The sequence below is a fragment of the Octodon degus genome, unplaced genomic scaffold (assembly GCF_000260255.1).
Source record: "Octodon degus isolate 3935 unplaced genomic scaffold, OctDeg1.0 scaffold00025, whole genome shotgun sequence".
Classification (NCBI taxonomy): Eukaryota; Metazoa; Chordata; class Mammalia; order Rodentia; family Octodontidae; genus Octodon; species Octodon degus.
Window position 1 is genome coordinate 2,762,376 of NW_004524601.1, and position 17,289 is coordinate 2,779,664.

Sequence of the window (17,289 nt, forward strand, 5' to 3'; positions counted from 1 at the left end):
GCCTTCCAGGCAGGTGGCATGAAGGATGTTCTCCAACTAAGTCTCATGCTGGCATGTTTCCTGTGACACCCAGCCTGACACCACGGCTCCCTTCGCTCCTGTTGAGTAGTGCGGTCAAGCCCCTCTCCCCTTGCACCTACAGTGGCTACAGGGACTTCCACGGTCAGCAGACTACAATGGACAGTGGGCCATGATAAGCCCAGGGCTTCCATCTTGCACAGTCACCGTGAAGGTCAGTAGAGCAATGCACCAGCTGAGGGCCCCTCATGTGGCCAAGCTGGAAGGGGACATGCACGTGCTGCAGCTGAGGCATGCTGAGCTCCCACACAGCTGCCAGGTACATTGCAAAAGGGTAACACAGGCAGGGAAGACTGTTCAGGACTCCTGTGACGGCAAAAGAGCCAGGACTGAGCTGTGGATGCTGGCGTGGCAGTTCGGCAGGTACAGCCCGTGGGCTGTGTCAGGGAGCCCACAGAGAGGAAATGAATCGGGCGAACTCAGCTAGGAATCGAGGGAGAGGGACCTCTCTGGAGCCAGCCTGGGTGGGCCAGGGACAAGGCCAAAGACACGGCCCAGCAGAGCCACCTGTGGGGCCCTAGCTGCGGTGGGAGGGCGTCCGCTTCCCCACAGCCTGTGTCAGCGCTGACACAGTGCTGCCCAGCCGCACTGCCTGCGAGTCCAAGCCGTCACCTAGCTGTACCACCTGAGGGGTCCCAAGCAGAAGCAGCCCACCAAGCCACATAACGAGCAGAGCCACGAGAGCAGAAGCACTGTCTGAGTCTCAGAGCTGCCATGGCTGTGAACAGAGGGGAGAGACAGAAGGCCCAGGACACACAGAGCCTGGGGACAGATCTAAGTGTGAAGCAACTTCGGGCAGAGATGCCAGGAGCAAAGGACCTGCGCTCCAGACAGCAGCAAGAGACTGCAGTGAGTCCAAGCAGGAGGCGGAGCCTCTTGGGAGCCTCCTGGTGCCAGAAAGGAGGCGAGGGCTGTGAGGATGGCCACAGCGTGCACTGAACCACGCATGCGATAGCCAGGAGACCCTGAAATTCACAGAGGCAGGGACGCCTAGTAAGTGGGTGATGCACAAGCCCACGCTGTACGCAGAGAGGACACAAGTCCATGGCAGGCATCAGTCACAGTTGGCCCCCACAGCCAGCCCCGAGGCATGGCACCTAGCCATCACTGTCCCTCTGCACAGTGGCCCAGGGCTCCTACAGGCACCTGGCTGTGGCTCTCACCTTAACATCAACGTGGCCATGGACCCACGCCACTGTCCTTAGGCCCCCATCCCCTGGCATTCAATGCCACAGCGGTGGCCCAGCTATCCCTCACTGGACAGCCCTAAGGGGGCAGGATGCCCCAGTCCCCACCTCCCCTGGCTGAAGGTAGCCGATATCCCGGGTCTGCTCACTTCTGCCTCCTCTGACCCCCAAGCCATCACCCTGTGGGACAACCTGGCTAATCCTTCTCAGTGAACCCCAGCTCCTCCCCAGGGCTGTAAAGAGGGAGGAAAATCGACATGCACAAAAATGACGGGAGGCTGCTTGAGAGGAAAGGTTGGAAGGCAGGAGGTTCACAGAAAAGACTTCCCTTGTTTCCCTTGTTTCTAGCTCAGCCTCCCTTGAAAGGAAAAGTACCACAGGTCCTGTGGGACCTGGAACAGCCCTGCGGCGGCAGCACTCCCAGCCAAGGTGACCCTAGCTGTGCGGGTCGCATTACGGAGTACAGTGTGCTCCGCGTGTGTCCATCCCACAAACGCTGTCTTCCCAAAGATAAACACCTCTGAAATCTCAGTGCTTCAAATTAGATGCAGCGGACAGCGGGCTGCACATGAAAGCAGGTTTCCATGCTGGCAGGTGAAAGCGCCGGGTTGAAGCGGTGACACTGGACGGAACTGGCAGTGACTTAAAAAGCGGCATTACCAGAAGGGTCACAGTCAGGCCTCAGTTCTCACAATGTAGAGAGAGCACAGGAAGGGGGCATCATGACTCCTGGCTCTGTCACCAAGGAAAAGTCCCGCGGAGAAGCGTTGGCAGGGCGCTGGGCTGGGGTGGTGCAGTCACCGCCTGCTCTCTGGCTGCGACAGGGGGCGACACCATGGTAGCTGCCACTGTCGCAGTTGGTGGGAGCCAGCTGTGCAGCAGTGGGATGCAGCAGGTGACAGGGCAGAGGAGGCTGCGTGCTGAGGGCGCAGAGCCGGGTGGTGGGAGAGCAGTGTGGTCAGCAGGTTGCTGAGGGGCCAAGCACAGGAGACCAACACCTTCATGGGGGCTGGACAGAGAAACACTTCCGTGGGCTTCTGTCCTACTCAGTCTGAGTCCCTCGGTCTGCTCAAGTGCTCTCGCCATCCTTCCGCTGTGATCGTGTCCAAGCACAGCACAAAGTGAAGAGGGCTCCACGATGAACACTCGTGTGTCTGTCTGTCTGCCCATCCCTCAGCGAGTGACAGTGACCAACCTGCCAGTACAGGGCTCCTGTGTGTCTACCCTGCCCTCCGGAGCCCCGCTGTGACCTGTAGGAGACAGGTCAGTCATGAGGTAAAGAAGCTCAGGCCAGGCTATGGGCAGCCCTGCTCCCATCTGACAAGTGGCCGCCTAAGAAGCCGAGGCCATGAGAGGGAGGGATGTGTGTGCACAGGGTGAAGGCGTCATGCGGGGCCACAACTGCAGATGGCCGTCCACTGGACAAGGAGGCAGCCTCGCCTCCTTCCCCTAACAGCAGGACAGGGAGGACCTGTGTTTCCCTGTGCCATCTGCAGCTCCTTCTGGCCTTGTGTGAGACAGGTGTGACATCAAGACAAGGCTGAGGCCCGTAAAAGCAGAGAAGCTACCATAATTTTTCCTTTATTTTTTTCATTTTCTCAATTGTTAGCTGTAAAATAAAAGTCAAACAAGCTTATGGCTTCAAGCAGTAGGCCAAAAGGAGGTAAGGTCCAGGGATCAAGGACACTAAGTCCGAAAGGGTTGGTAAGAACCTCAGGATCACCAATCAGTCTGCAGGGAAACGTTCCACCTTGAAAGCAATCAGAAATCCTCTTTCTTCTCGGGTTTGTTCAAACAACCTCATTGTCTGTGCAAAAGAATGGCGACCCTAGAGGAAGAAAATGGCATGTCCTAAAGACCCATAATCACACCCAGGTATCCTGAGCCCGCCCTCGGACAACGGCTGGGTCAGTATTTGCTGCTCTGCACACGGCAGATGTTTCACTCTCACTGTCGCCCCCAAACCAAGGCCTTCCCAGTGAGCCCCACCTCTACAGCTGGTGCCCGCGTTCCTTTCTGTGCCTTCCGTGGAGGACGTGGGAGCCGAGGTGCGCACAGGGAGAACTCACCTCTCCCCAAACATTCTAGTGGTGCAGGAAAGACCCACCCATCTGCAAGACACTTAACTGTACTGAGGATATGTCAGGATCTTTGGAGGGATGAAACACCCACCGAGATGCCACCAACCACATCTAGGCTCCAGTCAGCAGGTGCCACGTGGGGAAAGCATCACCCACAGTGGGGAGAAGGTGGATTCAGGAGAGCTGACTCGGAAGCTGCACAGGAGATACAATTAAGTCATAGAACATTATTATTGCATTATTGTGTCTTTAATTATAAGCATATTCCGTGGACTCGGTAATGTGAACACAAGATGAAGCAAGTGATTGCGGCAGCCTCCTTATGACTGAAACACACATCAAAAACCCTGACTTACTTCAGCGAGCAAATGGATAAACAAAGTTCGGTAAATCCACACAGCAGAATTTTACTCAGCACTAACAAGGAATGAATAGCTGATGTACACCACACAAGTGAATCTCAGCGTAATTATGCTGAGCAAAAGAAGGCAAACAAGAGAGCACATATCGAACATGTCCAGTTACAGAACATTCTAGAAAATGCCAAATAACAAGAGAGAGAAAGGCAGCTGCGGTGAGGTGAGCTGTGGCTCAAGGAGGGGAGGAGGGAGAGACCAGACGGTGAGCGATGTCACAAGGTGACCATGCAACACACCAGAAAAGCGAGCACACACGAGCCTCTGCTGTCCTCTTCTGGGCCTCGCGTCTCTCCGAGGCCTGTCCTGGGCTGTGCCTGGTTGCATGGGCCCTGCCCTGAGCCACTTTCTCTGATCAGCGTGACGGCCACAGTGGCCGCCCCTGCCTGACACCTGCAGTGACCTTTGTAGCTCTCACCACCACAGCCTCTGTCAACACCTGAACTCAAACAATGCTCATGTAGGAGAGCCTCCTGATGCATTCGGTTTAAAACAAAAGCAGCTAAGATGGTTTCCTGAGTGCCTGGGAGGATGCACCTCGGCCTGTTTCAATTTCACTGAAATTCTCATCAGAAGGCAAGATCAGTCAGGAGAAAAGATGCCAAGAATCAGAGACAAGGTGCATGTGCTAGAACATTCTATCAGTACTAATGGGAAAACAAGAACGACCAAAAGGTGGCCCAAGCGTTCCTAGACACCTCTCACAGAACAAACTTAAGAATCACCAGACAGCTTCCTTTGCAGCTGGAGCTGGCAGAGCTGGGGCAGCACACGCAGAGGATTGAGACTGGATCTCTCTCAGTCTGAACTAACAGCACCAGAAGCTTCAGAAGGGCTGGAAGAGAGCCCAGAGGAAACACTCACAGCCACGAGCACAGACGCCTGACTCCAACTCCAGGAGCCTAAAACTCCACCAAGAATCATAAGCAGGGCTGTCAAACTCAGGGCTTCTCACGGGAAGGGAGACAGCAGAAGGAAAAGGAAGCTGCAGCTTGGGAGAAAGCTCCGCTAGCCACTCTTCTGAGAGAGAACAAACACTGGCAATATAGAGCAGTAAAAAAATTACCCCTGAAAAACAAAAGATCCAGTCCAAGCAGGCAAATAAATTGAACAGACACTTCTGAAAAGACAGAGCACAAATGGTCAGTCGGTGCATTAAAAAACATTCCACTTCTTCAGTTGCTGCGGAGCGCAGACCAGAAAGCTCTGCACCGCACCCCAGCCAGGACGGTGGCTGCGAGGAACCCAGAAAACAGCAAGAGCTAGCAAGGCCATGGGCAAGGGAGGCATCACTGGGCTGGTGGGCGCGCAAGCAGCACAGCCACGGCGGAAGCAGCGGGGCAGCGCCTCAAGCCTTGGACCAGAAATTCCACTTGGCCCGGCTCTCCCCTGGGCATTGCACAGTGGCCCTGCATACCATGAGCACAGCAACGCAATTCAAAGCTGCCTAGGTGCCCATCCGCAGGCGAACAGGTGAAGAAAGTGCAGGCGAGAAGCCCAGTGGGACGGACTCGGCGACAGAGAAGAACGAAATCATGCTGCTGGCAGGGAAGTGGGTAGAAATGGAAACCATCAGGCCCGGCGAAGTAAGCCAGACCCAGAAATTAGGTGCCACATGTTTTCTTATATGAGAAACCCAAACATACATACATACACATATACATGTATACACACATGCATGCATACATATATACATGCGTGCATGCATTCATACATACACATATGCACACATCACACACATACACACACATACATATATAAATGTGATAGCATAAGAGAGGTAATAGGAAACAACTCACGCTCCTGGATGTGGGGAAGGAGATGGGGGAGAGGGGAAGAAAATATTGAAATAAGAAACATGTTCTACTCATGCACGGATTCCTCACACAAGCGTCTCTATTCTTCACCGCAAATAATCATTAAGAAAATAAAATTCATTCATTTATTCATTTATTCATTCATTCATTTTTAGGCAGGGTCTCACTATGCAGTTCAGGCTGGTCTTGAACTCACTACGCAGCCCACGCTGGCCTCAAGCTCATGGCAATCCTCCTGCCTCAGCCTCCCGAGTGCTGGGATTAGAAGTGTGCACTACCACACTAGCTAAATTTAATTTAAGAAGAAAAGAATCAATGGCCTGACTTTCAGCTATCCTTGTGATTTAAAATTTAACATGAGTCCAGACACTACCAGCATCTACAAGATTACTATATTCTTCTTCAGTTTAAAGATGTAATACCCTTTTGTTTTAGTAATGTTTTAAATATCAAAATACCAACTATTGGACGAATTGCTGGGATCAGCAGATTATCTCTGCACCCGACACCAAGCAGCGGAAGTAACTCTGGACAAAGCTCTCACCGTGCAGGCCTGTATGGTTCTAGCCAAGCTTCAGTCCCCAGGGCAAATCCGCAGGTCGGAGTGAGCCTGCTGTGTGCGCCAGCTCCCTGAGGGCACAGTTTCTAGACCTCGTCCCCTGAGGCTCCCTCACCAATGTCCCCAGGGACCCTGCAAGGGCTGCAGCCTGTCCCTAATGGGCTGGAGCCTCCAACACCCCTGACAAAGTATGGGGGGGTTGAACAATGCACCCCCAAAGTGCATGACCACCTGGAAGCCCAGAAGGCGACTTTCTTAGAATTAGGGTCTTTGCGGCTGTAATTCGTGTAGAATCCTGAGACAACCACCTCAGAGACCTGTGGTGAGCCCCAAGTCCAGTGGCTCATGGGGAGATGCGGAACAGGGCACAGAAAAGCCTGAAAGGCTGCAGGGGTAGGAGGACAGGAGACGCCGTTATAGCGGGCCGGGGATGCCCAAGACCTGCGAGAGGCGGGACTGAGCTCCAGTCCCCAGAGCCGGCAGGACTGGCCGCTGTCATCCTGAGCACCCCGGCTGCAGGGCTGAGCTAAGTACTTCAGAAACCACCAACCCTGCCCTGCACGCACCTGCTGGTCACGCCACCATCCCTAGGCCTGTCACCTGTGCTCAGCGACACACAAGGAGGAGCGGGGGGAACCTGACCAACTTCAGCCCCAGATCAGCGTGCGCCCCACCTGTGGCAGGGCCACATGTCCCACAACGCCCGCCCATTTCCCCTCCTTGTCGAGGGGAGCCAAGACAGCCCTGGTGAGCCGACTCAGAGCGTTGCCCGGGAGCACAGAGTCCCTTGAAACATTTAGGAAGGACCAAAGGGAACTCTCCCAGCCCTGGGCGTAGGCCCGTGGGTAGGGCGGCACCTTGAGGGACACAGGACAAGACGCCCATGCAGCTCCGCTCAGCCTCTGGGGTCCGCCTCACTGGCCTGGCCGCACACTAAAATCAGGCATCTGGTGAGGGGCTGCGGCAGATTTCTAGAAATCGCTCTTTGGTGCAGCCTTTAATACTTGAGTCCCTTTCACAAGGACTGTTTCTTTGCAGAGATGCTGTCTAGCTGGGTCTCCAATAATTCGTTTCCTTCATCTTACGGCACAGAAAGTGTGATGAAAGGCAGACCTCGTGACCTTCCCAGCCCTGACAGCACAGCGCACAGAGGGGAAGACATCGCTGGTACAGCTGTCATCACTGGCAACTGCACAGTCTCACGGCTGGAGACAAGCCCTCTGCATCAGGGCGAGGTCTGCGGTGTCTCCTCTGCTTTGTGGTTAGTCTGAGTGCATGTGCAGGTATGTGCGTGTGCGCATGTGTGTACAGCATCCAGCTGCAGGTAGCAATTCCTAATTTGTTGTCTTCTATCTCTCCTCGCTGCGTGGCTCTTCCTGCGCCTGGCCACAGAGACTTCTCATAAAGCAGTTTTGCAAAGCCCTTTGGCATGAGCTGCCTTCCGTTTTGTTTCCCTGGTGAAGAGGCATTGATTGCCTCCGGTCTCCAGAGTATGTGACAAATGTCATTTCTGTAGTCACGGTGCATCATAATACATCCAAAAATAAATATTAGGAAAGAAGACATCTTTAATCTCAAACCCAGTGCAGCTGGCCTTCAGGAGAGAAGCAGCCGGGGTGCTGGTGGTGGCCCCTCCTGTTGCCATGGGAATGGATACAAGCGTGGACCGCATGAGCTAAGTGGAAGGCGGCGTTTGGACACAAAGCCCATCTCCGTATGCCTACCTGGCAAAACCCTGGGGAAGGAAACATCAGAGAACATCAGCAGTGACCACTTGTGGGACTCTGGCACTGCAAGATTGCTACTTAAGAAAATATAGGTTTAATTATACGCTTTACAAGCTGCAATGAAGCAAAATGAGAGAAATACAACCGAATGCCTAAATTGTACTCCTGTTAAACCCTGAAGAGTAACGTACAGAATGACGCCACTATTGCCGGAGACCCCAGCAGACCTCTCATCTCCTCCAGTGTTTGGGCTTCCTGGGGCTGCATGAGCCACCCTGTCTCAGCCTAGAGGCGCCCCCAGGACCCAGCTGGACGGCTCTGCTCTGCAGAAGCCAGCCAGGGCCGTGCTGCTCACTGCCCCTGTCCGGGGGGTAGGACAGGCAGCCAGGAGAGAGGCAGGCTGCTGGGCGAGGTCACCCCAAGGGCTGGGCCCACCCAGGCTGGGCCCCACCCACCATACCCCACCAGCCCAGTAGTAGGTGACTCCTGCTGACACCCTGAGACCCCTGAGGTGTCCTCAGAGGAGTTACCTGGGCCAATGAGGGTGGAGCGAGGCCAAGGGGTCACCCAGGGCCCAGCTTCAGCACCCAGAGGCCTGGGGAGAGAGAACTGAAAGGACAGTGCAGGTGCTTGCGGAGGCCTGGTGCAGCCAGCTGCGACAGGGCAGAGAATCAGAAAGGCAGGCACCCACCAGGTGAGCCAGCCTCGCCCCGCTGGGCCCCGAGACCTAGAGTAAGACACTTCCCTGGCTGAGGCCACAGGCCGGCCTGCAGGTTATGCAGAATGGTTCTTAGCACAACCAGGGTCTAGCAGGTGGGAACACTTAAAACATGTTTAAATTTATAAATTTGCATCAGTCGATGTCTGCGCTACTAATTGTTGCGGTCATCACAGGGACCTGGTACACAGACATAGCACCTCCCGGTGGGTCCCATCGCCTGGAAGCCCTGTGTCTCTCCCTGCTCCACCCAGCCCTTGGGCCCTTTCCTCTTTGCAAAGGCTCTCTTTCTGTGTTTGCCCTTCAGCTCTTTTTCCGTCCCTTCCCTTCTTCTCCCTCCTTCCATCTCTTGTTCCCCTTTCCATTGGAAAAGACCTCCCGACCTCCGGTTGTCCATCTTTCCTCCTGCTCTTTATTTATATGCTGGCTTCCTTGTGGGAGAAGAATCATGCGACATCAAGCTCACGCATCTGATCTATTTCATTTCCCACGGTGGCATCCAGGTGCACTCCGGGGACTGGGTGTCCCAAATATCGCCCTGCCCTGGAGAACCACCACCATGCCCGCACCTATGCCCAGTGCCTGAGCAAACTGTAAGTGAGGGTGGCTTGTGTGAGACCTGACTCCAGGAAGGAGGAGGAAGACAAAGGGCACCCAGAGCAGCCAACAGTGGAGGTGATTTGCGGACATCACAACTGCGGCACCAGGCCACACGGAAGTGCTCCCAAACTCCCCAGTGTAAGCACTTACCTACAAATTCCCACCACCACGGTGGAGTTTGTCCCAGAGCTGTGAGCCCTCGCACTTCACACTGTAGGACAAACTTGCCTAACAACCACATCCACAGGGGCACCAAGGGACTAAAGTTGGCCTTGCCCACCCTGGGGGGAGTCTCCTGCAGGGGGAGCCACACGCAGTAGGTATGGAACTGCAGATCCACGGAAGAAATCAGGGCACTGCCAAGATGCCCATGGTCGGGCTCCAAGGGGTGCCAGCCTTGCTCACCTAGCACCCCCTCTACATCTCTATTTATTCTATTTTTGTTGTCTTTTTTTTTTCCTTCCTTCCTTCCTTTTTTTTTTGACACAAAGTTTTTACCATGCAGTTCAGGCCTCTTTGTAGCCCACACTGGCCTTGAACCTGCAGGAATCCTCCTGCCTCAACCTCCCCAGTGCTGGGATTACAGGCCTGCCCACCATGCCCTGCCACATCTCTATTTTAGAATCAAGCCTTCGCAGAATTACCTGGACTGTCACGTGGATGCATTTCTGTAAAACTCCTCCAAAGGAACACAGCTTATTATTATACCTCTATGTTTTTCCATGGATTTTACCACAAAAACTGCTCTGAGACCTATGGCTAATAGCAAATATGACTATAATTTTAATGACCTATGTGTATATTTTATCTGACCTCTCCCCCAAATGGTGAATGTTTAAATAAGAAATTCATTACAGTAAAAGACACATTGCCTTTTTTTCCTTTGACACGTATACTTTAATCCCCCGCAAAATCCTTCCCTTAACTTCAAGCACGCTCATCCCACGGCCCTGGTGTGCCCTGCAGCAGCTCTGGAGTTCACTTTAGCTGTGCTGTCCTGGCTGCCTAAATGCTCTGAGTCCATCTAAAACATCACCCTTTTGTGGTCATTTTGACTTTTAGGGAGAGCCAGGAGTCACCCAGCACCAGGCCTGGTGAGAAGGGATGAGGATGCGCGGTGTACCTCTGCCTGTCTGCCAACCTTCCACTGGACAGTGCCCAGCAGCGGCACGTTCTGTGCCTCTCACCATGCACCGTGCAGACACTCTGCAAGAGGACTTCGGAGTGGTGTCAGCAAGTGCAAAGGATGATGGGATGAGTGTGCACGGGGCGGGGCACTGAGAGGACGGCTCATTCTTCTTCTTCTTCTTCTTCTTCTTCTTCTTCTTCTTCTTCTTCTTCTTCTTCTTTTTAAAAACATATTTGGTACAGGGTCTCACTATGCAGCTCAGACTCATAGTGATCCTCCTGCTTTCAGCCTCCCTACCCTTGGGATTACAGGCATGTGTGACCATGCCCCATCTCAGTGGCCAGCTCCACCCACCGGGGACAGGGCTGGCATGGCATGTGGTGCTGGGGATTGAACTCCAGTCCCTGCACTTGCCTAAGCAGGCACTTAGTCCACTGAGCTATCTCGTCTTGAAATGTTGTTTCTTCATTCTAGATAGAAAACTCTTACTTTTCTATTAGAGACCAATTGCCTTTGTTCAGGAAAGCTGCTGATACCAGGGATCTGGTATTGAGTGTACATTTTTATTGCTGCATTGTCCAATGTACTGGAGCTTTCTTTAATAGCTTCCCTGCTTGATGGTGAATGTCTCAACCCTCTTACCCACAATTCTGTTCTTCATTTATAATCAGAGTATATCATGCAGTTGATGCAGTACGCTTATTGAACCACTGTCGCTTAAGGTGGCACATAAAATTCTAAAAATGTGTCTCATAATTTATGATGTGGGGCTGGTGAGATGGCTCAGTGGTCTAAAGCACCTACTTAGAGCAAGCTAGGCTAAGCAAAGCACAGGGACTGCGGTTCAATCCCCCACCCCTACAGGCCAGCCAGCCCCGCCCCCTGGTGGGCTGAGCTGGCCACACATACAAAATAAATGAATAAATGAATAAATAATTTTAAAAAATAATAATTTATGATGTCTTAGATCCACAAAATGTGATGCCTAGCGCACCATTGCGCTACGTATATAATAAACGGCCTGACGGTACGTATATAATAAACGTACGTATATAATAAACATACGTATATAATGAACGGCCCTCGCACATAATTTCAACCCCGTTAATAATTTTGAGGGATGCTGTAGCAGTGCGTTGGCTCGGCGGCAAGTCGTGAGCAGTTTTCTCTACTTATGAATCACTACGTTTCCTTGCTTTTCACCGGAGTTTCCTTATTCGCTGCCACGCTCTTGCCGTAGGCCTAATCCGACAGCCCGTGCAGTGACGTCGCTCGCTGTCCTCGGCCAGTGCTCAAGAGAGTGGGCATGAGAAGAAGAGAAACGAGGTTCTGTTATTTTGGGGACGTCAACATGGAAACCCCGGTTGCTCTCGTGGGAAGCGGGGCCACCGACGGAGCCGGGCCCTTCACAGAGACCGAATGCACGTGGAGTCGGGAGGAGGTTCAGTTTCAGAATGTGGAAACGCTGGCCTGGAGCCGAGTCCCAGGAGAAGAGAAGAGCTCCAGAATGAGCCCCTCCCTGGGAGTCAGGCTTGGGGCGCGTGCGCTTGCCGGTCGGGCCAGCTCTGGTCACAAATGATCGCTTTTGCCTGTCGCTTCATGTCCTACACGCCCGCTGCAGCCGCTGCGCCGCGAGCCAGCTGGCGAACCCCGCAGGAAGGGCTCCGCTCTCATCGCAGCTGTAGCTGGCGGCCAGCCAGGAGGCCGGTCGGTCTCCAGAGAAATGAAACAGGCGCGTGCCAGAGAGCGCTCGGGAGCAGGGCTGCCACGGAGTGGGAAGGGCTTCCTGAGAAGCTGCCACTGCAGAACAGAATGTCACAGAAGCAGGTCACTGGAGAGGAAGAGGCAGGATAAGCTTGGTGGGTTTAGGGCAGAGGCTGGGGGCTACAGAAGACTCACCCGCAGGAGGCCCGGGCCAGCGCTTGTGGGCCTCGTGTGTCACCACGCCTGAGCATCTGGGCCAGGAAAGGATGTTGGGGGTTTAAGGAGAAGCTGCTCGAAACCACACACACACACACACACACACACACACACACACAACACATACACACAGGACAGAGGGACAGACAGACAGACAGACATGGCAGGAGTGGTCATCAATTCATGTCTGGCCACTGTGGAGAAAATGAGATGAACAAGTGCACTTCTAGATGGAAGCAAGAGGTGCTGAAAGTGAGAGATGGAAAAGCAGAAGGCTGCGGCTGAGGCTGGAGGGCCTGCTGGTGGGAGCTGGCCCCAGGCTGGTTACGGGGGATGCGGGAGCGAGGGCTCGCAGCAGCTCCTGGGAGTCGGAAGGAGATTCTGGGGCTGCGGGGTGCTATTCAGCAGCGAGGCGGTTAGGTTAGGGGAGAACTGGCAGGGTGGGGGCAGGTGGGAAGACAATTGTTCATAATGATTTGATTTTGACCCTGACCTCGCCATGACGCTGCAGGCTGCCAGAAACATGAGGCACAGCACCACCGTGCAGACCGCGGCGCCTCTGCACACACGTTGAGCACAGGACATAGTGTCCCCGTCGCTAGCTCACGAGCTCATAATCCATAAAGCATTGTCCCCTCTGGAGTACATCTTCCACAATTATTTAGAGACTCTTCAAGAAGAGGATTCTTGAATGAGCATTTGCTTATCCAGACATTTATTTTCAATTGGAGATGTCAAAATGTTCTCTACAATAACATCAGGGTAAAATCTGACACTGTTAGCACATTAACAGACAGAGAAATCGATTTTAATAGCATTTTCTCTTGCCGTTTTATTTTTAAAATAGCAGAATTAAAATGTACTAAATTGCCTTGTTGACTTTGTCCTGAAAAGTAAATTAAATCAATGATGCAGAGAGGCCCCAGGGCAAGTCCTGAAATCCATCCCAAAAGAGGGAAAAGGAAGGGGGCACCCTGCTTTGGGACATCACAACCCAGCTCCAGTACCAGATGACAACCTCTCCGAGGAAGGCACTCTGCCACAATGCCGGACCATAGCCAGGCCCACATCGTGTCCTTGCGAGAAACAGGAACCAACCAGGTGCGAGTCGGAGGCCAGAAGTGCACACAGGAGAGGGAGCCCGCAGGAGGCGCCTGCGGCTGAAGGATAAGGCATGGCAGTGGAGCAGCCCCAGCCCTGCCTGACGCAGCTGCACACGGGGTCCACGGTGGGCACGCTTACATTTTTCCAGTAAGCTTGGTATTCATCTGGCCAAAAGTACGAGAGAGGGACAGTAAGTGAGATTGTACAAATGAAGAAAAGCATCCTCCTGGTGGGCAATGGTAGGCGGATTCCACGTGAGCCCACACAAGCCTAACTGTGACCCTGGGCCTTTCGCCACTCGTCTCAGCGAGGCTGTGCCCAAAGGCTCAAGGCACTCATGGGCGCTGTCCACTGAAACTCGGTCCAAAGCCCACAGCAAGGAATCAGGACACTGCAAATCCTCCTTACCTGAGCACTGAGGTTCATGGGCACTCCTGGCTGTGTCTGGCAGGATTGCATGCTGGGAAGGAAAATGCAAAGGTCCTGGGGTCTCACATACGGACATACTGATGAAAAAGAAGGAAAGTCTGACTCTCTGGCTTGGGGGGTTGGAGGACTTCTGCACATTGATTGGCCACAGCCCTAGCTTCTCAGTAAGGCAATAGAGAGGACGCTGAGAGCACTGGACATTAACATCAGCTACTGAGCAAAGTGTGGTGTCACTCACACTTGCAGCATCCTTGGCATTGGATTGAACAGTTCTCACTTCCACTCGGCTGTATGTCCTTATTTTCTTTAGAGGACTATTGCTGTACAGCATTCCTGGGCAGCCCTTTTCTTTTCCTGTGTCCATGGTTTGTTCTACCAATCAAGTAACTGTGAACTCCTTGTTCAAAAACTTGGAGTGACATCAAGAAAAACCAAAGAGAAGGACATCTCCACAGTGCATGAGGAGTTGGGTGTTTGTTTGAGCAACCCTAAAACCTAAACACTTGCATACCATATTTTTGAAGAGACTGTACAGGAGATATTTATGTGGCACACTTGGAAGTGGATAAATGCAGACACAAAGGTCCAGCAGCAGCCCACCTACCCCACAGCACGCAGGTTGTTTCCTGCTTGTGCATTCACGTGGATACTCCTATGTGTGTTCACATATATAACATGTGTTTCAACATATACACTAGCCAAGGTCTGTTAGAATGGAAAGAAGTTAGAATTTAGAGCCTGCCAGTCCACTCATGCCTAATTCCACCAAGCTGGCGGTAACACTTGCCAGGAGGAATGAAGGTAAGAATGGAATGCAAATGCCTGTCGTTGCCTTCTGGAACTTTCATGACTTCAAGCTTAAGTCAACTAACAAAAACGTATTTGGGGGCCAGCCTGATCACTCAGTGGACTAAAGCCCCTGCTTAGACAGAGCGCATTGGCCATGCCAGCCCTGCCCCTGGGACACGCTGAGACTGGGCGTGGTGGCACGCGCCTGTAATGCCAGCACTTGGGAAGCTGAAAACAGGAGAATCACTACGAGTCTGTAGAGCCTGTTCTAAGTACAGGGGATAAAACGAAAACTAAAAACGTGTTTTGAGCAACTTGCTCTTCTGGTCCCTTTGATCTCGCTGACGATGCAGCTAATGGCCCTAGAGCAGTAGAAGATCTCAGGTCTCCAGAGCATGAGCCAACGAGCACATCTTCCAGGCCAGCAGACGGTGACAGCCACCCTGGCATCCGCAAGACCCAGAGGGAGGATTGCAAGACCTGTTGCAATGCGTAAGATGCTCGCAACAAGGGCCTCGGCCGCCCTCTCAGGGGTGAAATTAATGAGGACTGCAAAATCATTCCTTTTTTGTAGCACAAAGCTGTTTATTTATGAGGACCCAAAACACATAGGACTGCTTTCCCTAAGGTAAGTTTACCAAAGGAGTGGCCTCGACCAAACAGTCCCCTCTTCACTTAAACGTTTAAAAACCTTTGGCAGCATCCAAGCTGGAAGAGAGAAATCTACTAACAACAAACTCATGGCATTTTTTTCAAAAACAAACAAGCAGAAAAACAAAAAACAGATTTGAATAAAACATTACAAGAAAAATCAGGGGAAAAAAAGAAGGATGGAAATATCTTTGTAACATTGCATAATGGAGCACAAGAGAATGGAAGGGCAGAATTATAAAATTTTAACAAAATTTTGATAGTATCTCCTTTTTATCCAGAAATATCTGAGACCAGGATTCTATGAATAAGAATCTGCCTCCATTATTACCAAACGAACTTAGGAAAACTGCTTGCTGTAGCTGCGAGAGGACCCTTACTCAAAAGCAGAAACAGCAGCATATCTGGTTTTCCACTTTTCCAGAACCTTAAAATTTCACCAAAACATGAAGCCTGTTGCTGTTCTCCTCCTCGAGAGTGACCGGAGCTCAGTGGCTGTTCCAGCGACTACAGTGTGGGACAGATGATGCCAAGTGACCCACATGGCTATGGAGATCATGATAATCAATTCGGCTCCTTCCCAGATTGCTGTCTTCGGGGATACCCATTCTTGGGCTCTGAACACCACATTATGACAAATCCCAGGATGTGCCACCACATTATGACAAATTCCTGAGCTGGGGCTCAGCCAACACCAACAGCCACCACTGCCGGGCAGGACCAGGTCTCCATGTGACTTCGGCACCTGGGCTTCAGGACCTCACCTGATGCCGAGTGGGGTAGACCTTGGTGCCTCTCAGGCGCCTGCTTGAGTTGCAGCACTGAATATAACAATGGGCGTGAGGTTTTAGGGTGATTTGTTTTACAAAGCTCCACCCTCCCCCTCTATGGAGGGGACTCAGTTTGTCTCCAAGGCTGGGCTGCGAGTTGGAGGAGCATGTGACCGGTCAACGAGCAGCGCGGGAGGGATCCGACGCCTGAGAGGAGCCAGACAGTGAATACCGAGTAAAAACAAAGAATGGGATGAGACCGAAAGGAAAAGTATTAAAAAGCCAAACTGACAATGCAAAAAACTGCATGTCTATTGATAAGCACAGGTACCAAAAAATCTCGAAGGACACAAATAACACCAAGGAAAGAGGAGATGATTGCAGAAAGCTGAGGGAAGGCTGTCATGGCCTTGCCAGCTGCTGTTCTGAGGCATTCAGAGCAGCTACAGGGAAAGAAAATGCATCTCTGAACACTCGTGCCCACCAGGAAAATATAAAAATACAAAGGAAAGTTTCATAAACTACCATCCAACTCTTCGATCCACTATTTACCAAACTATCCAAATTGAAATTCCAAAGACACACACTGGTAAAATGCTAAACATCAAAGGAAAAAAGAAATGCCAACACAACTGTCCGGGAAGAGGTTAGTGCACTTGAAAGAAGTGGAGCTGCTCAAAATTGTTATTAACACAGAACACTAGTGCACGGGTCAGGAATTTTATTGGGGTACGATTCACACGGTGAGCTGTATGGATCTAGAGCCCAAGTCTCGGGTAGGAATTACACGGATCAAGGACCACACACAACCATGGTAAGGAGAACGCTGTCACACAGGTGTCAGGGCCGTCACCCCACTAGTTCCCTGTGGCCACTAGCCTGCTTCTGGCCACCGTTCACCAGTCTGCATTTGCAAGCACCCGTGTTATTAGACACACAGCATGCTCTGTGCCTCAGTTTCTTTTGCTCAGGATAATGATGTTTGGACCTTATCTTCCGGTGTCTTCCGGGCCTGCGAAGCCACACCATGTGTAGACATAGGTGCCTCCTAAGTGCTCCCTTGTCGCTGTAGCGCTTGTCCGCTCTACCCAGATGTCCCATCCATCTCTTGCCATTGGCAGCTTTCTTCTCCTTCCCTAGCCTTTCTGGATAGAGTTACTAACTGTGTTGATCTACTGAAGAAGCAACTTTTAGTTGTATTGATTTCCTCAACTGTCTTTCTGTACACAATTTCATTGATTTCTGTTCTGACCTTTATCATTTCCTTTTTATTTTGAATTTAACTTTCTCTTCTTAGGAAATTGAGGTTTTTGT